Raw genomic sequence first — 22,699 nt, 5'->3', positions numbered from 1 at the left:
AATATTAACATCCATGATAACACTGGGGGCATTGTGGGTTATGTGAGGACATCTGTGTGTGTGTGTGTGTGTGTGTGTGTGTGTGTGTGTGTGTGTGTGTGTGTGTGTGTGTGTGTGTATGTGTGTGTGTGTGTGTGTGTGTGTGTGTGTGTGTGTGTGTGTGTGTGTGTTCATGCTCAATCTGCATGTGCAAGGGCAGTGCAGGTCATACGCACTGTTTGTGTGTGTGTGTGTGTGTGTGTGTGTGTGTGTGTGTGTGTGTGTGTGTGTGTGTGTGTGTGTGTGTGTGTGTGTGTGTGTGTGTGTGTGTGTGTGTGCTTGTGTGTGTGTGTCAATAACAGTATCTGGACAGGATTATGTGACCTTGCATGCAGCATGTGCTGTCTCCTACTCACTTACGTACGCATGCACGCACATACACACACACACACACACACACACACACACACACACACACACACACACACACACACACACACACACACACTCTCTCAAACACAAAGCCCCGTGAAATCCTCTGACTCCTAAGGGTCTTTATGAGGCTCTTGCATTGGTCATGGAAAGCTCGGAGACAAGGAGGAGGAAGAGGTGAAACAGCAGATAGGCGGAGGAGAAATGACAAGAAGAGAGAAATGAAAGGAGGGATAGAAAGGAGGAGGAATATTAAACATAAATAGGGAAATGTGAAAAGAGCAACCCTATCCTGTACATAATACCTTTTGATATGCCTTATTTCCTTTGCCAAGTATGATGTGGAGAACTTGGAATTGTATCCGGTTGCTGCCTGTATCATGTTCACTGGAAACGCTTTTTCTCCAATCCAGGAAGTGTGACATCCACATTATGCAGAACACTAATAGGGAGGGAGTCTGGGTGGATGGTTGGAAATACCAAGACTTTAACACCAGAGTCCCACCCATTCACACAATTAGCCTACTTTTATGTAAAAAAAAAATTAACCAGTGCGTGGAAAACTGACTTCTCACAGAGCCGTGCAGGCGGTGCCTTCATGTACCAGGATTCTGCTCAACATCAGTGCTTTTATGCACCCTTACACGGCTCTGCAACCAGGAAACTTAAACCTTGGAAACTTGTCAGCTGTCACTATCATTTGGACGAATATTTGGGGTTGTCCAGAAATTGTGAACTGGATCGTTGTTGAAAACATCCTCTAGACGGAGACAGTCTTTGCTCTATGGCTTCTGGTTTGAATTACAAACAAAGAGACTGAGAAAGATACATTTTCGGGCAAACACCTAATGCACAGCCTTAGAAACCCCGAAAAATCTGAGAAAACTCGTTTTTTTTAGAATGAACTGAAAAAACTGAAACGTTGACTTTAATTGAATGTGATGTATTGTCAACAGAACTTTATTAGGTTAGTTGAAAACAATAATATTAAGTTTGAATCAAAATATTAGTTTCAACTTAATATTATTGCTTTCAACTAACCTGATGACATAAAACATTACATTAAAACGAATGTTTCAGTTATTTTAGTTTCATTGTAAACATAACCGCAACCTCTCCTAATTGAAGCCAAAATACTGAACAGAACTTTTAAAAACAACCATTTAAAAAAAATGTAATATTTGTATTTGAAAGCATTTTTTAGTACATTGGGTTTGAAGATAGATGAACAAGACAGAGAGGAAAATACAGACAGAGCAGGAGGAGGACGGGAATTTGTGTGTGTGTGTGTGTGTGTGTGTGTGTGTGTGTGTGTGTGTGTGTGTGTGTGTGATACAGGGACAGGTGAGCATCTTCCTGTTTTCCTTGGCTACATCTCTATTTCCCATAATCATTCACCCTCCGTCTCCATCAAGCTTATGTGTCTTAAGATCGACTGAAGAGTGTGTGTGTGACCGTATGCTTGAGAATGGATGCTTGTGTGTGTGTGTGTGTGTGTGTGTGTGTGTGTGTGTGTGTGTGTGTGTGTGTGTGTGTGTGTATGTGTGTGTGTGTGTGTGTGTGTGTGTGTGTGTGTGTGTGTGTGTGTGTGTGTGTGCAGTTGGATTTTATCAGTGTGAAAGATACACTTGCAGTGGATACATGAGTATTGGTGTTTTAGCATTTGTTTTTGAGTCTTTAGTGTCTCTGAGCCAGGGTGTGTGTATGTGTGGGCATAAGCTATCCCTCGCTCTGAGTGTGAGTGTGTGTGGGTGTGTGTGTGTCTGCCACTAGCCCCAGTGAGATCCAGCGAGCATGACGGAGAATGACAGGTTGATTTATGGCGAGGCTATAAGTAGAATGACTACTGCTAGAGAGTGTGTGTGTGTGTGTGAGGGAGGGAAACATGGCAGAGAGGGAGGCAAAACGATGGGAAAGATGGTGGAGAGAAAGAGGGAGCAATGGGGGTGAGGAGAGAAATGGGGAGAGCTGAACGACCAAGCTAAAGAGAACAGTAAAAGCTGGAGAGAAAGAATAGGAGGAGCGGGGGCAGGAAACAGATTGATAGGGTTTGTGGGAGGGGGATTAAGACGCTTATTTGAATATTCCTAAGAATGATGGACAGATAGAAGGGAGAAAATATGACCAATCTGCAGGCTGCCACCAGTATGAAAGGATGAATAAAAGATCCAGGCAGAGAAAGTTTACTTGCTGTTTGTGAGGGAGCCCCTGTGAGATGCTCTAATGACGAGCAGCCTCAGTCTCGATAGGAAAATAACATTATCTCCACATTTACATTTACATTTTTAGACATTTAGACAATGTTGTTCTGCAGAACGACAGACACGGAGTGCAAATGAGCTTCAATTCCCAGATCAGCAACAATGCTGAGCGATAAATATCCAGAAGAACGTTCAAGAGCTCCAACGGAGGAGGAGGGTTGCGAGATGATAAATGCAATTTCGTTGAACGCTGTTTTATTATAAGCACTTTGGTGCAGCTGATGTAATGTAAGATGGAAATGTTCATTTTAAATCAAGTATTTCAGGCCCTTGTGCTACTTAATACAAAGGAGTGTATAATTTATCACCACTATTTAATGAAATGCATGAGATCAAAGTTCTAATTGAATCATTTAAATCAATATTTTTAAGTTGCTAACCTTATTTGATGAGTTGTGTGGACGTAATGATGATGACTTTAATGAAAGTAGCTAATCATTATAATAATAATCCTCTTATTTTTCCTTATATTTAAAAAGGCCAGTGAACTTGTACTTTTCCTTTCCTTATGACTCAGTCCTATATGACACATTACTGACCTTTGAAAAACCAACCTGTGTGTGTGTGTGTGTGTGTGTGTGTGTGTGTGTGTGTGTGTGTGTGTGTGTGTGTGTGTGTGTGTGTGTGTGTGTGTGTGTGTGTGTGTGTGTGTGTGTGTGTGTGTGTGTGTGTGTGTGCTTTTTGTATCAATGGATCTACTGTGAACAAAGACAAGGAATATTGTCCCCAGGAGTTCATACTTTGACCAGACAGTGAACCAATGAAAGTCAATGGTATAGATATGATTGGTCAATTTAATATAAAACAGAGCTTTATATGTCAGCGATAACAGGATGGAGGCATGCGTCCTTAATTTGAAACAGCAGACGATACTTTATTTAATGTCCTAACCCAATATGGCTAGTTCGGCTAAAATGTTAAATGTTGTCATGAGATTCGCCGGGCTTTAAGAGCAGTCTGAAACACACACTGTCACTCACACACACACACACACACATACACACACGCACACACACATACACATATAGCTGTACTGAGTTTCATAGCCGTCCTAGTAGCCAGGTTGTCAAGGGAGCGATTGTTCTGGCAGGTGTGTGTGTGTGTGTGTGTGTGTGTGTGTGTGTGTGTGTGTGTGTGTGTGTGTGTGTGTGTGTGTGTGTGTGTGTGTGGGTGTGTGTTTTTCAGTTTTTATTTGTGTTTTTTGCATATAGGAAACTGTTCTCATCTCCCTTCCCTAAGGTGAAATAGAAAAAGTGAGAGAACGTCGAAGAAATCAAGAAAAGCAGTAATGAGCGTTTTCGAGTAAGAGAGCGAGGAAGGAGGAGGGAGGAGTGTGAGAAATGTGAGGGAGAGAGGTAGAAAGTGAAAGGGAGAGAGAACAGTCTTTGATCTCTCTCCTGATGGAGCTGGTCCTGGCATGCAGCCAGAAAACCCCACGGTGCACACACACACACACACACACACACACACACACACACACACACACACACACACACACACACACACACACACACACACACACACACACATATTAAGGTCTAGCTGGCCTGCTTGAGGGCTTTGTTGATTATTTCTGCTGGGAGGATCAAAGACGTCTTACCCCCCTCCTCAATTCTCCATCCATCTATCCATCCACCCTTCACGTATCTGACTCTTCACCAATCCATCTGTCCAGGCACTCTTCAGTCTGTGCATCCATTTCCTTATCCGGTTGAGAGATGGGTAGATGTTCGTAGAGAGACTTTATGGTCCATAGAGTAACTGATTTCTATAATGAAATACATATCTGTAGTTGTCAGGGTGCTCCTTCCTGAGCAAAAGGGCTTCCGGTCGCCACATGGAGGCGTGGGTTCAAATTCCACTCCAGACAGTGACTTTAACCCGCAGGTATTTCTCTTAAAGTTCCTTAAATAGCTCCTTAAAACATATCATCAAAATACCACCATATGAAGAGCAGATCCAAATAGTTGCACACGTTGAAGCTGTACCAGCCTGGCTAGCTCAGTCGGTAGAGCATGAGACTCTTAATCTCAGGGTCGTGGGTTCGAGCCCCACGTTGGGCGGTGGACTTTTAGGATCTATACAGCTCGGTGAGATCAGTTCTTATGAAAATCGATCCTTCCTCCTCCAGATTCTGTTGGATTCAGCAAACTGTGATCTCGGCCAAACACCTTCAGATCCAGGGCAAATATAAGATGTCCAAGAGACCTCAGGTCCCCTCCATCCACACTCTCAAGCTATTTATGAACTTTATTCTAACTATGATCAATAGCTCAATTGGTGTTGTTTTTCCAAATTCCCATGAGTCTGATTTTATGTAAAGCGTCTTTCTGCATAAGAAATCCCTATACAAATCTTGTGTATTATTATTCTGTTAACCTTTTATGTATTTATGATAAATCCAGAGTGGATAGCAGGATTTGTGTCAGGATGGCTGAGCGGTCTAAGGCGCCAGACTGAAGGATTGACTCCTTCCTGAGTAAAGGGACTTCAGGTCTCCATATGGAGGCGTGGGTTCAGATCCCACTCCTGACAGAGTTTTTACCCCTGTGGCTTGATGAAGATACAGAAATATGTTGAACAAGTGGGAGTCTTTCATTGAGCTGATGGGTCTTCCTTTAAGTAATGTTTTCCCTTTCTACTATGCAGTTATATAAGTAAAGAGAATTATTTAGAGAAGAGGGCCTATTCTGCTTTATGGGTTTTCCCTTTCCTGAAGTGTGTTCTATAGATTGTAGTACATGTAAATGGTCTGCAAGGCTGTGTTTCCTCCAGAGGGAGGTTCTCTCCCACGTTCACCCCCCTGCCTGAAGTGCCTCCACTAACGGGGCGGGACATCTCTAAGCAGTTAACACATCACAACAGAGCTTGCCAGCTAACCAATCATAGCAGACTGGGCTCTGGTTTCAGACAGAGGCTGAAAAGAGGTGCTACAGCACAGGCAGTATGAGAAAAATAAAGAGCTTTCTGAACATTAAAGCATGGAGACATGTCCCAGGAGAGAAACTACAAACTGATATGAAACTGACAATGAGCAGAATATGTCCTCTTTAAGTGACATTGGAGATCTGGTGTTAACCCTGATGAGACAGCTTGATTTGATCATCCTTTTGTCGCTTTTGAAATCACAGTGCTGTTAATGTGGAGTTTATCCTGCTGAACAAAATGTGGTAAGTATTATAAAGGTGTGTTGGCCACAAAGCTTATGCTTCTGCAATATACCGAAATCCAATGGGGATATATCAATGCTTTGTTGAGGGAGCCCTTGCAATTCTAACTTTCGGGTCAGCCTGCCCGTCAACAGACAGAATCCTGGAGGTCAATTTGTTCTGGAACCTTCCAGAACTATTTAGTCTAGCACAGTTTTTGCGGCAACTCCAGAATTGAACCTTTCAAGAAATCGTTACATCAGCCACGTCTTCCACAGAATGTCTGATTTTTTTTTTTTACATGATGCATTAGTCAGATTTCCCAGCCCGGCTAGCTCAGTCGGTAGAGCATGAGACTCTTAATCTCAGGGTCGTGGGTTCGAGCCCCACGTTGGGCGCTGCTGTTTTCTCACGGATCATGCAAACAATAAGAGGAAAATTCTCAAGCTACTTTACAAGAATGTCTGTGACTGAATTTGACATCTGACAGCCAGACAACCCATTCATCCATCACTGATAGTGTTTGGCTAGCTATGTTCAGCAGTTTTGGGAGATTTATTGAGAATGGATTGCAGTCAAAACATGTTCCAGTGGTCTTGAGCAGATCACTGAGCAGTAACGCCTTCAAAAGTTTCAGAATAGCCCTGAAAACAGTAGGAGAAGATAAGAAATAAGAAAAACTTAATTTAAGACTATGAGCTCTGCCATATTGACTAAAACAAGTAGCTCTGAGAAAACTTTGTTTGAATGGAGAGTTTGATAGAGAATCATTAAGAGTGATATAACATAGCAAGATTAAAGTTTGAGTCCAGAACAAATGACAGAAATGTAGTGAAAAGATATTCAGTGAAAATGACTGTTGTTATTTCAATTGATCATTGTGTTTCTGCAAAGCTGTTACTTTATCAAATGTTTTGTGTGTGTGTGTGTGTGTGTGTGCGTGCGTGTTTGTGTGTGTGTGTGTGTGTGTGTGTGTGTGTGTGTGTGTGTGTGTGTGTGTGTGTGTGTGTGCGTGTGTGTGTGTGTCTAGTGTTGAGTTTGTGGCACTGGATTGGGCACAGAGTGATGCCAACAGCTGCCATCGGCGAGGTCAGGGCATGTGTGTGTATGTTTGTGTGGGAGACAGTCTGGAGACAGAGGAACATCTTCAGCTGTTGCTCGGGTTATAAAAAAGCCACTCAGGCACGTTCTGTCTCCCTTTCTGTCTTAATTTGATCGTTCTTTTCCAATCCTTTTTACCTAAGTTCCCTTGTTTCAGACTCAGTGTGTTTCATCTTTTCATTTTGCTCCTCTTAATGTTGAAATGCTCCATATTCCGGAAGAAATTCCTCCTTCTTTTCCATACTGAAGTAATAACTCCAGTCAGGGGCTCGCTGAATCAGCTGCTCATGAATTTTCTCTGCCTGTCTTTCTTTGAGGCTCGGAGCCTGAAGGTCTGACTTCCAGTTGAATTCCCATAGCTGTATGTGCATGTGTGTGTGAGTGTGTGTGTGTGAGAGAGTAAGGGCGTGTGGGTGAGTGTGAGTGTGAGAGGCCTGTGAACCCTCACCTCTTGACTGTTAGTGCATACCTCTCTGATTTACATCTCAACTCCTACTTCGTACTGATTATAAGTTACTACTCTATCTATCTATCTATCTATCTGTCTGTCTGTCTGTCTGTCTGTCTGTCTGTCTGTCTGTCTATCTATCTATCTATCTATCTATCTATCTATCTATCTATCTATTTGTTCTTTCTCTTTGCGTGCGTGTGCGTGTGTCTGTTATTCTGAAAACGAGGGCATTGGCCATTCCTCCCATCTCTAAAAGGAAATACCAAATTACCGAGGGCCTCCCTCTCTCCCCTGCTCTCATTGCATCAATGTTTCATGATACACTTTCTGGCGGTTTTGTCAAATAAGGCAAAAGAAACTTTTCAGCTCTTAAATTGGAAAATCAAACTGTTGCATTAACATTACATTTCCCACATTATGTATTCTCTCTGTTCTGTTATTTTATTGAGAACCTCACTCTCCTATTTAAGTAGAGTTTCAGTATTCTTGTCATAGATTTACAAAGTCTCATAAGGGAGGGATGCACGTTATTCTTCCCCAAGAACCTCTTTCATTTTGTTTCCTCTTAGGTGTTCAGATGCAGGTGGGTTCACCAATCCATCTGTCCAGGCTGGGTAGATGTTCGTAGAGAGACTTTATTGTCCATAGACTAAGTCATTTCCATAATGACAAATGTCTGTAGTTGTCAGGATAGCCGAGCGGCACCAGACTCAAGGATTGACTCCTTCCTGAGCAAAGGGACTTCTGGTCTCCACATGGAGGCGTGGGTTCAAATCATCCCACTCCTGACAGACTGTTTTAACATGTTACATCTCTTTCATTATGTGACACCGGTACAACTTCTTTTGTTTCTTTGCAATACAATAGCCCCCTTGGACATAATATTATTCTGCATTTGGGGGTTTTTCCTCTCCTGTAGTTTGTTCTATAGGTTCTTGTTCATGTAAATGGTCTGCAAAGGCTAACATCCTTGTATTTTTCCCCCACACACACAACCTGCCTAAAACGCCTCCATCAAACTCCTTTGTTTACTTCGAGATCATAGTGACATCACTATCTAACACTTGCGCTTGCGATCCAACACATTGTACGTGGTAGGCTAAGGGGTGGGACATCTCTAAGCTGAATCCCAATCACAACAGAACCTGCCACCTATCCAATCAGAGCAGACTGGGCTCTGGTTTCAGACAGAGGGTGAAAAGAGGTGCTGCAGTACAGGCAGTATGAGAAAAATAAAGAGCTTTCTGAACATTAAAGCATGGAGACATGTCCCAGGAGAGACACTACATACTGATATACACCTGAAAATGAGCAGGATAAGCCCCCTTTAAGGTTTACATTTGTCTGAATGAATGATGTAGACAAATAATAGGAAAGCAATCAGTTTTATTCAACAGATTTAAGTGCCAGATGAAAAAGCCACCTGGATATGCTGTTTGTTAATGAGGAGTTGAAGTAAAGTAGTGAGTGAGGGAGGGTATAAATGAGTTTTGAATCGCCTCAGGTCTGCAGGATCTCCCACTCTGCCTCTCTTTCTCTCCTTTTCCCTTTCCAGCCAGAGGAAAACTCCTGCATTCCTCTCACATTCCAGCTCTGGGTTTACCTTCTCTTTATCTCTAAATCAACATCACCTCCTCCTCTTTCCCGCTGTCTGTCTGTCGGTCTGTCTGTCTGTCTGTCTGTCTGTCTGTCTGTCTGTCTGTCTGTCTGTCTGTCTGTCTGTCTGTCTGTCTGTCTGTCTGTCTGTCTGTCTGTCTGTCTGTCTCCATCTCCTTCCCTCTATCCCTTCTTTTCTTCCTTTTCCATCTCATGGTCTCTAACTCTCTCCATCTCTCCAAATCTCCCTTCCCCCCTCTTCTTTCCTCCTCCCTTTTTATTTCCCAGCATGCTCCACTAGGCTAGTGTAGGCAGGGGGCTCGCCTGAACCCTCCACCCCCAGCAGGGGCCCTGCAGCTCAGCCTTGCTGGCTGGCAGGCTCCCTGGCACACCTCCAGCAAACACACACACACACACCTTTTTTTTCTTCTCTGCTGCTTGCCGTGTGTTCCTGGCTTCTTTCTATCAGCTTCTGTTGCCTTCAGTCCTTCTTCTCTCTCCACACTTTTCAGTTTTGCTCGCTTTATGTATTTCTCATATCATCTCAGACAAAGTTACGATGTATGTTGATGCATCTCTGCTGTTGATCTTGGTCATTTAGTGCTACAAGAAGCACCTTCTTCCAAAAAGACCTTAATATTTTCTTTATAACTAAATGCTTTTTTTGCAGAGGTATCACTTCTGAGTATTTAGCACATACATAGAGTCATTAATTTTTTATCTAAAAAGCAAGAATAAGGGAAACATGCTTATTAAAACATATGTAAGATCCATTCAGGGGATGCTTGCTCAGGACGCTGTAAGATTTGTGTACAGTTTTCATCAAGAGTCTTGTGGAAACAAAAACTGTAACTACAGAATACAGATACTTAAAAACATATTATTTTCCCTTTGACAGCCACGTTGACCTTCTCACAAAGGTATTGATTGAAGAAGAACAAATCTTGAAATATAAAGCAGCATACATCATCACATCTTTCAACATCACAACAGCCAAGCATAGACATAAAAGGACCTTTTCTGCTCATTTTCAGGTTCATATTTCTATATGGTTCAGGTTCATATTTGTATATGTTTCGTTTCAGGTTCATATTTCTATATGGTTCAGGTTCATATTTCTATATGGTTCAGGTTCATATTTCTATATGGTTCAGGTTTCTATGTTTCTATATTTTTCAGGAGAGAAAGAGAAGCAGAGTGGGAGATCCTTCAGACCTGAGGCGATTCAAAACTAATGTATACCCTCCCTCACTCACTACTAGAGAAACTCCCTCTGGAGGGAACATAGGGATTTTAGCCTTTGCAGACCATTTACATGCACTAAAACCTATAGAACACACTACAGGGAAAAAATAATAATAGGGCCTCATTGATATGAAAGCAATGTCACAGAGACAGGAGCATTTGTGTGTTTTCTGGTTGGGTGGTCGATACCTAGGTATGTAAAGACTGTGTCTGTGTGGGTATGTTACTGCTTGACATTAACCTCCTGCAATATTTCCACCTTTCAAACTTCTTCAGATTTAATTGAGATCTACGTGTGTAGATCTTCACATAAACATCAGATCTACACACGTGAAGCACATCAACATTTACACTTTGGCCAGTCACATTTCCTTGTTCGCTCGCTCCCTATTGACTCACAGTTCAGTTACTTGATTGACGTTTTGACTAAATGTATTTCTCGATGTATAGATGTAGTGCACACATGCACATGTAGGTTCGAGTATTTCAAGTTTGAGCATTAGCTCCATGTCAGGATGGCTGAGTGGTCTAAGGCGCCAGACTCAAGGATGACTCCTTCCTGAGCAAAAGGGACTTCTGGTCTCCACATGGAGGCGTGGGTTCAAATCCCACTCCTGACAGAGTGTATTACCTGTAAGTTTTTCTTGTATTGCTCCTTAAAAAAGATCATCCACAGAGAAGATCTTCAAAACTGTTCTTGAAACTACATTTTGTTTGCCTTGTTCTTGTTTTGGAAGGCATCCTCTTCTCCGTCACTGCCTTACATTTCTGTGTACAAGTCTAAATTGAGTATGACTTTCATGTCAGTATGGCCGAGGTCTAAGGCACCTGACTCAAGGTGGATTCCTTCCTGAGCAAAGGGACTTCTGCTCTCCACATGGAGGCGTGGGTTCAAATCTCACTCCTGGCAGTGATTTTAATCTTTTTAAAGCTCTTTAAAATGCTCCTTCAAAGACATCATCGACTTATCAAAATCCATCACATGAGGAGCTGAATCGACTCGGCGCCATCTCAGTTCAAGAGAAGCCAGGCTAGCTCAGTCGGTAGTGCATGAGACTCTTAACCTCAGGTTTGTCGGTTCGGGCCCCTCGTTGGGCGGTGGACTTTCGTCGTCACGAAAATCCAGCCTTCTGCCTCCAGATTCTGTTTGATTCCGCAAACTGTGGTCTCTGCCAACCACCTTTTGATCCAGGGCGAATACAAGATGTCCATCAGACTCCAGGTCCCCTCCGTCCACACTCTCAAGCTCTTTGTGAATTCTACTCTAAATATGATCAATAGCTCAATGGATGTTGCTTTTCTAAGTTCCCATGAGTCTGATTTTATGTAAAGCGTCTTAGAGCATTAGGAAAAGCAAAGAGCCAAGGGACTTCTGGTCTCCACATGGAGGCTTGGGTTCAAATCCTACTCTTGACAGACTGTTTTACCTGCAGATTACATCACTTTTGTTAAGCGATTCCAGTTCCAGTTTGTTTTTTGTTGCACACAGACTGAACAAAATCATGAGAAAATAGGAAACAGAAATGCTCTGATGTGTGCAGTTTATCATCTATTGGTCAAGTCTAAATTGAGTACTATTCATCTCAGGATGGCCGAGAGGTCTAAGGCGCCAGACTCAAGGATGACTCCTTCCTGAGCAAAGGGACTTCTGGTCTCAGTACGGAGGCGTGGGTTCGTATCCCACTCCTGACAGATTGTTTTACTTGTAAGGCTCCTTCTAGAGACCATCAACACCTACAAAAACTCGAGTGGGGCTCGAAGCCGCTGCCCATTTTAAGTTTTGCTCAGTTGGTAGTTTATGAGACTCTGAAACTCAGGGTCGTGGGTTGGAGCCCCTCTCTCACTTTGTTATTGTGTTGAACAAGTTGGAGCCTTTGATTGAGCTGACGAGTCTTCGTTATAGTAAAAAAGACGCAAAAATGAAGAGCTTTTTGAACATTAAAGCATGGAGACAGTAGAGGCACAACATGCTAATAGGAAATGTGCAGAATTTGTCCTCTCACAATCCAGTAGGTATAACCAAGGGGTTGTAATCAATTCAAGATTATTGGAGCCTGTGAATGTGTTTTAGCCTTTTCTAAAAATGTGCTCCCTTTGAATCTCGCCATGTTTTAATGTTTCCTCTTTTATTCCCTATCTTGTTGTTCTCTGTCTGTGTTTGGCAGTGACTGTGGAGTAGTATTGCCAAAGCCTCTGAACACAGCAGGACATCTCTCTTTCTTCTCTACCTTGCTCTCTGGGGGTTTGGTGAGACATTCTCTTGTTTGTCCTTTTTCTCTGTGTATGTATGTTGTGTGTTTCATATATATATATATATATATATATATATATATATTTGTATGTGTGCCTGTAGAGCACCAACTCCCCTTCCTGCATGTCTCCAATCGCTGTTTCTCTCATCTTGACAATAATCCTTTTAGGAGAAAAAAGGAAGACGACGGAGGAATGGAAGGGCGAGAGCAGGTTGAGGTAAAAGGTTGGAGAAAGATCAGGGAGTTCGTGCTGAAATTAGCATCTGAGGAAGAGAAGAAGGAAGAGGATACAGGCCGCGGGAGAAAGGAGAGTAGGAATTGTATTGAGAGATGGTTAGAAAAGGGGAGGTTGCAGAGAGGTTAGGGGGAGGTGAGGGGTGTCAAGTGTCACATTTACACATGTGAGGGAGTGGATGAGAGGAGGGGAGGTGGGTGAGGGAGGGGAGGTCACAGAGGTAGACTCCCACTGTATGTGGTCACAGGACAGTGTTACCACAAAAATCAATAGGTCTGTCTGCCGTGTGTGTGTGTGTGTGTGTGTGTGTGTGTGTGTGTGTGTGTGTGTGTGTGTGTGTGTGTGTGTGTGTGTGTGTGTGTGTGTGTGTGTGTGGCCATTAAGTCTGTTTATTGAAGTCCTGTGTCACGCCATAGTAACACAGTCTATGGGATGTTCAGGAGATGAATTAGCATTAACTCCCTGTCCTCTGTGTCTTTTGTGTCCCTTTCCTTTGTTGTTTGTCTATTAGTGGTCAGGATATGAAGAAGGAAGAGAGGCAGGGTAAATGGAAGGGAAATAATGTTTGCCATATGAAAAAAGAACACCGATATGGGAATCAGCATCCCACAAAATAGATAAAAGAATTATTTCATTGATTTAAAAGTGATCAAATTGCTTCCGCTAAGAAAAAATAGTCGGCTGAAACTGCAGCGACAGCAACTTCTCTTAAAATGTTGATATTAAATTGACCGGACTTCTTTCTTAGGATTAATACATGGTCACCTTGATCTTCCTTAGGAGCAGACAGCTAGCAAAAAATACCAAACCAATTCATTTCGAAATTGACCAATCAGAATCGAGTATTCAACTACGCGGTGTAATAATTCTTGCCCATTGGGGGCCTTAAGTCCTTAAAGAGGACAATGTTGGCCTTTTGCCACAATATGAAGGATTGCTGGAAGAGCCCAATGTTAAAGGATCACTCTGATTGACTGTTGATCTCAAACTGCTCATGAAGAGAAACATAAAATAAGAAAACAAGGCAAGAGGGTTGAGTGCTGGAGGCACAGTCTTAAAGTTAAAATCCTGCTTTCTCCTCTTTTTCCCCCTGCAAATCGTTGCCCAAAGGTCTTCAGAGTGTCTCTTTTAGTTGAAGACTGATGCAGTCAGTCTTCAAGAAAAATGTGGGAGTAGGGAGATCCAGATACCACTGAACAGTCTGATAAGCTCTCCATTTGAAGCGATTTGAGACCCTTCACATCTTCTCAACACCAGATCAGCTTTGGGCCAGGCCAGAAAGAACCAACAGTCCCTTTTGTGTGCCTCTCCATCTGAGGGACTGTTTAGGGATTAGGCAAATTAGAATGATGATAGACTGCTAAGAGACAACTTTGTTTGTAACACAATGAGCAGTTCTTTGTTATTCACTGACTGAAGTAGACACGCAGAGGTGGAGAGTTTCAAATGCCAAAAAGTCGACATACTGTCTGGATATATTCTGCTTTTGTGCAACTGCCATGAAGATTACACCAAATAAAGTTCTTTATAGTCTACTATTTCAACTTTGACTGGTGATCAGTTATTATTTACGGATTTCCCACCCTGTCTTAATATTGCATCTAGCAACAACCAAGGCTGGCTTTCACTTTGAATACATCCTTTAAGAGTCATGTGTTTGACCACTTGCCAGTACTACACACACATTAGATCCTGGACTGTTCCAGCAGCAACCAAAACTAGAACTAGGTCCTGGCAATCAAAACAAAGGAAAAGTTTCTGAATTCCCTAAAAATGTTCTGGGTGGAAACGGGCCACAGGTTGCTTAGTTTCCTTGCTGTTTGTACCTTTACCTTCCATTACCTGCTCGGATTTACTCATGGCCCACCTTGTACTTCTTCCCTGCCTCACCCCTTGATTATGAGGACAGTGAAGCTGCCCTTTGACAGTGTAATGTCAGTTTGGTTACTCCACTCCGTCTCCAGACTGCTTTTGAATCTGTTTTCAGTTGTTAGGACTCTTTTTGTTACAGCAGAGTGCCTCTCCCATCTTTCTTGCTTGTCGATCTTGCATTTTCAGCAGTTACGGAATGAAGTATTTATAGATTTTCTTCAGGGAGACACTTCCCTATTGATGTAACGTTACACCAAGGACACAACGCACCAAACATAAAATACACAGAAGGACACGGAGAATGAAGAAAGAGGTATAGGACTTTTGCTGCTTGCACATGTAAGTGGCACAGAGTCTGTGTGTGTGTGTGTGTGTGTGTGTGTGTGTGTGTGTGTGTGTGTGTGTGTGTGTGTGTGTGTGTGTGTGTGTGTGTGTGTGTGTGTGTGTGTGTGTGTGTGTGTGTGTTTGAGATTGATCATACTTGTCTATATCAGAAATGCTCTGGAGGGACATATTTTTAAGAGAGAAAGACTTGATTCAAAATTAATTCATAACATAGAATACTGAAATAGGAATTAAACAAAAAAATTAAAGAGAAGAAAAAACACTTCTATAAGTATTTTTCTGTTCTGACTCCTTCCATCTTTTCTTTTTCCTTCTCCCAATCACTCTCTTAGTTTTCCCCTCCATCACTCTTTTTTGGTTTCTCCCCTCCCTTGCCACTCTCATTGCAATCCATCTCTCAGCCTCTGTTTCACTCTGACTGCCCCTCTTTTCCCTCTGCTTTTCTCACAAACACACACACAAGAATGCATGCATGCACACACACACACACACACACACACACACACACACACACACACACACACACACACACACACACACACACACACACACACACACAAAAAGCCACGCTGACACTTAAACTAAGTGCACTCACACACACCCTCTTCCCTTACTCCCTCCTTTTACCACCCACACAGAAAGGAGGACACATATAGGCCACAAAACACACACACACACACACACACACACACACACACACACACACACACACACACACACATACACACACACACAGGGTATTTTCAGCACTTTCTTCTTTACCATACTCAGCAAGATCAGATGTCAACCCAACTCACACAACACACACAGAGGCTGTATTTTTCTTTTCACCACGCTCTGTTTCCTCCTCCCTCTTATAGAATATATGCATTTTTAAAAACCCTCCCACACACACACACACACACACACACACACAGACGTAGTGAGAAATGCTGCATGAATGGTTAACCTCTACACAAAAGAGACAAATATTTGAGCATAGATGAGGCCAGGAAGAAGGGATTGAGGGTGAGAAAGAGGACTGGAGAGGGACACATGTTAGCAAGAGATTCAGGAGAGCATAAACAGAAGATTCAGCATTCAAACACACAGACATTATAGCCTAACCTTTAGCTGCACATGTCAGCAAAGAATCTCTATTAGAGAATGCATGGGAGACACAAACAGCTCTGTATTCAACACACACACACACACTCACACACACACACTCACAGGAGACATGAATAAATGATTTTCATGCACTGACAAAACCACCACGAGCCAAGTCGCTCTCACACACATGCGCTCAATGTGTGTTCACATGCTGCCAGCACACGCTTAACACACACACACACACACACACACACACACACACACACACACACACACACACACACACACACACACACACACACACACACACACACACACACACACACACAAGCATGTAGAATTAGATGACATGCATATTTTCATAGAGGCAACATGCAATGACACAGACATGGACACGCACACTGAAACACACGCTCCTCTTCTGCTCTCTGACGTGGGAGACATTACACACACATACACGCATGTCACATAACACACAAAACACGGAATTGTACATGAGCTGACATTTAATACACACAGCTTTAATACTCATAAACAAATCCACAGTCATTACATTAGTGCCGTAATAAGCACAGACAATTGGTGAAGATGACAACAAAACTGTTTTTTGAAATACTTTTTCATTAGCATTCACACTAAAAACTCATTCTCACCATTTGATTTGCACTCGCTTAATGTGCAACATTGAAAAAACTAATAGTGCAGCAGTAAAAAAACTATTTTCTATGTAAAGATAAAGTGCTGAAGTATTACCAGCTTAAGTGCCTTGCGCAAGGGCAAGGTGACTGTAGCTGGTGAGGGGAATGAAGAGCGGTTTTCATTCATTCAGTTGGTAGCCTTCCAGAAAAAACAGCACACCTTCAGGCCACCACTGCCCCCGATGTATACACATTTATATATATAAATATAAAAGCAGGCTGCCTCCGGCTACACACACACACACATGTGCACACACAGGGCAGCACGGCCACACGCCATGTGTACGAGCCAGATTTGGCTCCGTCCTCGTGTCTGCCATACGGTGGATTCTTTCCCGCTGTGCACACCCTGCAGGCCAAACACACTGCTCTCTGTGTTTGTGTGTGTGTGTGTGTGTGTGTGTGTGTGTGTGTGTGTGTGTGTGTGTGTGCGTGTGTGTGTGTGCGTGCGTGGGAGAGAGAGAGATTGTGTGTGTCTGTTTGTGTAAAAGTGAGTAGAGGGGGAGAAAGGGAGAAGAAGGACACATTTCATACAATTCCATGTTTAAAATGTGGTTTTCACTGTGAATGTAATTTTTCCTTTTGGAGTAATTTCCACAGTGTCTTCTTCCCTTGCTCTAAATTAATGAACATGGATATTTTAAAAGCTAGATCTGATCATGAGAAATCGATAATGCAGCAGAACATTTTAAATAAAGAGCTTTTTGAACATTAAAGCATGGAAACATGTCACAGTAGAGACTCTTAATACTTGTATCAACCTGAAAATGAGCAGAGTAGGGCCCCTTTAAATAACTCACATTGAATTTAATACAGGAAGGGACAGTTTTGCCCTTTCAGATGGACAACTTGTCTGAAAAAAGTATCAATGCACATCGTTTTCATGTAACACACTTCTGTATTTACCTGCCTCAGCGTGGACTTGACCTGTGAGAAAACTCAGGTTAAAAACAGGTTAGAGCCAGTTTCATATACAGCTACATTATGTAGTACACACATCTTGAATAATACCCTTGAAGCATACATTAAAGTGTTGCATTAATGTATGCAGATCCTTGTGGAGGCAAAAGACAGTAGACATGCGGGAAAGATGGAGAAAAATCTAAATGCTAAGATAGAGAAAGGTAGGAGAAAGGGCAAGTAAAGGAGGAAGGGAAAGGAGAGAGAGGGTGGATAGACAGCAGTCTCTGTGAACCTGCATAGACAAGCTCAGTCAGGCTGCTGTGGTGAGAGAGAGCGAGAGAAAGCAAGGATGTTTTGACAGCTCCGAGCCATCACCGCAGCAGAAGACAGGCTGTGTATGTGTGGGGGGTGCAGGTGTTTATGTGTCGATGCACGTACTGTATTTGTGTGTGTGTGTGTGTGTGTGTGTGTGTGTGTGTGTGTGTGTGTGTGTGTGTGTGTGTGTGTGTGTGTGTGTCTGCAAGCACACAAAGGCAGAGACAGACAGTGACGTTTTTTCTGATTCAGAGACAAAGGGGAAGTATAGCAAAGAGAACTGCATGAAGGACAAATCAAAAAAAGCATGTGACCATCTGTGTGTGGTGTGTATAAATGGGCCGTATACATATTGATATGTGTCAGGGTCCTGCCACCAGGTCCCATCATGCATCATTCAACACCTCAAACCCCCTCATTAGATGGCTGTTGATGAGCATGATTTGTCCAGATTATTTTGAATGTATTTTCACATTTTGTCCTCACCTTTTCATCATGGCAAAGACAGAATACATACTTTTTATCAGCCCCCCCCCCCCCCGCCCACACACTTCACCTTCACATAACTCCATGCAGTCATACTGGGAGTCAAACTGTCTGCTGCAGCTGCCACAGGATCAGTTAGAGTAGAGGTGTCTTGCTCAAAGGCTCCTTGACTTGACTGTTTTTTATGTGAAGGAGGGGAGACCTATTCACATCCCTTGCATTTAGCTCTTGAGGCTAATGTTGCTGCAGCAATCTGTAACTGACATGGCATGTTTTGTGAACTTAAAGCTTTGGAGACGACAGCATTTGTACACAATGCGACAAAAAAGTCGTGAAAATGCTGAACAATTAAATGGACATGTAATGTCTGATCTTTGACGTCTTGATGGCTATGGTATCAAGCTGCTGAAATAAGATATGGCTAATGAGTAAACATCCAGCAGATCCTGACCACCTGATGAATGTTAGCCTTTTCCTTTTAGATCTATTTTTGGTCCACTCCTGAGGGAAAGACCTGATAAGTATTTAGCTTATTAGCCGCTATATGCTCCACTGTGTTCACCAGCTAGCCGCTAACTTTAGCTGTTTTGGGTGCTGAGCAGGTGGCGAACATGGTTCCTTTAGAGATTTATAGTTAAAAACAGACGCCTGTGGTGGTGAGAGTGAAGCAGAAGAGTGAAGTTATAGCCAGAATAACCTATACTGCTATTTTAAGTTCAATTGAGCTGAGGGAATTGCAGTTAAGTATAATTCTCTGGAGTTTAGCCACAAGATAAACACTTTCCTCACAAGCAGTCATGTGATCCAACCAAAATCAAATGTACTTTTAGATTCAATCAAGCCGATCAATGTCAAATCTAAAAACGTAACTGTGGCAGTTGATGAAAAAGCTAACACATTTCCAGAGGAAAAGATGTAATTTATTCATCTGGTTTGAACAAGAAACTGAGTTTTCTGCTGACAGAACGTTTCATACTTTGTCATCGTCTGTCCTACCTGTCCTGTTTGCCAGAAAGCCAATACACATGAACAAATAGACAGAGTTTTGACGTGTGTGTGTGCGTGCATGCTGCGTGCGTGCGTGCATGCGTGTGTGTGAGAGGGAGAAATAAAAGATGGTTGCCATATTAAGGTGCGACATTATAGGAGTTTTGTGTGTGTGTATGCATTTGTGCTAACAATGTACCCTCATGTCCCTTGTGTCAAAGCCTGGCTAAATCAAGTCAACCATACTGTGTGTGTGTGTGTGTGTGTGTGTGTGTGTGTGTGTGTGTGTGTGTCAGAGAGTATGCGCCTTGGCGGATCAATATGAACTAATCAATAGGAGAAGACAGCTTGGGACGGCAGATACACACCTGGTGTTCACACACACACGGACACAAACACACACACACACACACTTCTCTTTGTATTCCATACTTACTTTCTCTTTTTATCTTCTCTAACTCCGTGGTCCATGTGTCTCACTCTTTGCCTCGCTCTTTTCCTTTATCTCTTCCTCACAAACACACTCATTATGTCACTCTCTTTTCTTTCACTCTGCAATCAGATTTGTCACAGATTCATTTTCTTGCTCTTTCTCCTTCCTTCCTCCCTTCTTTGGCCACTCCTCTCTGTCTTAACTCAGGTTTAGGGTCTTCAAGTAGCAAAAAAAACAGTACTGCACCGGGTTAGTGTTTTTAAAGTAAAATCACATCTATGGAAGCAGCAGTGTGCCTGATGTGCTGCATTACATTTATGCTGCATGCTGAAATTGCTGATCCTTAATTAAATCACTTATATTCAAGCACCTAAAGTATGTAATAATGTATTTATTCATGTTCTGCCATAGTATCGGTCTGATTTTACATGGTTTGAACTCCCTTTGAAAGAGGTCGATTTAGGTTTTGGAAATGTCCGACAACTTGAGACTTGAATTATCTTACTAGGCTTTGAACCATTAAATATATACAAAAACAAATAAAGTTTTAAATTGCTCGATTAAAGATTTGAAAATCAATATTCAAACTACACAATTCAGATTATTTTCAAGGTTAACTATTTAAAAATCAAAACATGAGGTATTTAGTAGTAATTCAATTTCAGAATGCGGTATATCGTATCTTACAACCCTATGTAGCGTTCACCATGCATTCCCCTGTTTTGCATAACATGATAAATCTAGTATTAAAACAAATTTGATACAAACTGTGTCCTCCACCCTGTGCCATGGACCTCTAACAATATTCACACCAGTCCAAAAATTGGGCTTCATTTTAGCAAAAGTATAAACTCAGCTTTTGCCAAATCCTGAATTGGCAGCCTGGTTATCAGCAGACACACAGCTCTGCTGGACGCTCTGGGTCTGAAGCACTTTCGGTTCAATTCACTCAACATGCAAATTGAAACTGTAATTCATTTACAGGCAGATAAGAGCGCTACTCTGTCTCAATAATGCCTTTAAAGATTGAATATTAAATAACCTTTTGATGGAGATTTTCTTATGGTTTAAATGTCCACTTCCTGGGTTAATTGGATTGAACGGAAAGTGACCTGACTCTGAGCTCAATCACATTCAGTGCGGACAGGATCAGACCTTTATCTTATTCATACGTATACAATATGTCAATTTTTCAGGTATCTCCAACAATACAGTGCAAATACTTAGCGCTTTCATCCTTTCTGTTATATTTTCTGTGGTCTCTTGTAATTATGTCATGAAAACTCAAAATGTAATTTATTACAATGTGTGTTGGTTATTTTCCTCAGATTTCCCAAATTTGGAAAATGGTCAATAAATATTACACATATTTGATGCAGCCAAATTGTGTTCGTCAGAAATCAAAAACTATGATAAAACCTCGGCATATTATCTGAACTATGAGCAGTGTGAAAGCTTGTTGATGTGATGGAGCACCCATCGCCCTCTATGGCTAATTTTCTACCTTTACTTTATCAACAAGCACTCCATTAGTTATGTAGCCTAATATGTAAGTGATTTTAATATACCCTTTAACAGCACTAAACATTTAGTAGGGGAGAGCGGGGTAATGTGAGACATTTTTTACATTTAATCCCTTCTAGCTGAGCTAAAATGATATATCAGTAAAATGTACACATTTCCCATTAATTCAGGATGTTTCCTAGCTATGGAAATGATCAGAATGTCTTCAGGACAAAGGGCGATGAAAATATCACTTTACCCCAGCTCCGAGGTAAACTGAGACAGACCAGAGAAATCAACGGGGTAAAGTGATCCACTTACCTTTTCCACTTTAAAACTACCATAACAACACATGTTGTAACAATTAGAATCCTGACAGCTAGATTGACAACCACACACTCCAAAACTAATGTCAGACTAGTATCAGAATCATGGGGATTGGTCAATTGAGCACATTTTTAAAAACACTTTAAAACACAAAGTAAATCAAATACAACATAATATAATTCAACTTAATTAATATTCACAGTGTGGGGGTCAGAACACAGGACCTTTAGAGCCAGCTAGAACAGCCTGGGACTCAGGACACAGACAAGACCCAACTGGATTAGAACAGACTCATAGGCCTACTCTACATTCCAGCCCTGAAGGTTACAGGGAAAGGTGAAGAGTTGCTCTCTCCGTGTGGTTCCCCCACGCCTATTAGGTTGAGGCAGCTTCTTCACCACATCACCTTTAGGAACATGTGCCACATCATTTTCTTTTATAGCAAATGTTGGTCTCTCCCACTGTTTCTTTCTCTGGATTCTTCTGAGGAATTGTGTCAGTATTTCGTCATCCTCAACTTTCTCAACCATGCCAACGTAACGAACACTCCTGTGTTTGGTTGCAAAGTTAATTAGGACAAAGTCACCCACGTTCAGATCTGTGTTTCCAGGATCACTTCTCTGATCCTCAGAGCTCTCTTTGTCAAACTCATCAAGTGAGACAGGGACATCACTCTCCTCAGAGCTGCTTTCTATGAATTTCTTTTTGGGTGCTTTCTTTTTTGGTTTCCGCTTTTTTTTTGCAATTTTGCCTTTTCCCTGCCAGTTTCTTTTGTCTCTCTTCATAAGCCTTTTCTATTGCCTGCTTCTCAGGAGTATCAGTTAGGATGGCTGTCTTCACACGCTTTCTTTTGGTTTGTGCTCTGGGGGGACATTTGGGAAGTGGTAGGATTTCACAAGGAGACACATATCCAGGTTGGCTGGGAACACGTGGCACATCTGAGTCAGCTGGCGAGGCACATCCATGTGGACCACGCGGAGTGGATGGATTAGAATCATCGAGTGGATCATCTGCAGCAGGTGGTTCATCTGCAGGGA

At 42.2% G+C, this 22,699-nt stretch overlaps 1 protein-coding gene and 3 non-coding genes across 6 annotated transcripts in view; all 4 read left to right on the top strand.

Annotated features, from left to right (window-relative positions):
• wnt5b (wingless-type MMTV integration site family, member 5b) overlaps positions 1 to 22,699 on the top strand; it is an 83,417-nt gene that overhangs the window by 15,691 nt on the left and 45,027 nt on the right. The gene's annotated exons all lie outside the window — the stretch shown is intronic.
• trnak-cuu (transfer RNA lysine (anticodon CUU)) lies at positions 4,663 to 4,735 on the top strand. The gene has a single exon. It is a non-coding gene; the product is annotated as a tRNA-Lys (tRNA).
• On the top strand, positions 6,147 to 6,219 carry trnak-cuu (transfer RNA lysine (anticodon CUU)). Its single transcript has one exon. It is a non-coding gene; the product is annotated as a tRNA-Lys (tRNA).
• Positions 10,724 to 10,834, top strand: trnal-caa (transfer RNA leucine (anticodon CAA)). Its single transcript has 2 exons — positions 10,724 to 10,761; positions 10,789 to 10,834. It is a non-coding gene; the product is annotated as a tRNA-Leu (tRNA).

The sequence above is a fragment of the Eleginops maclovinus genome, chromosome 17 (assembly GCF_036324505.1).
Source record: "Eleginops maclovinus isolate JMC-PN-2008 ecotype Puerto Natales chromosome 17, JC_Emac_rtc_rv5, whole genome shotgun sequence".
In the NCBI taxonomy this organism is placed as follows: Eukaryota; Metazoa; Chordata; class Actinopteri; order Perciformes; family Eleginopidae; genus Eleginops; species Eleginops maclovinus.
This window is presented reverse-complemented; position numbering and strand designations above follow the sequence as displayed.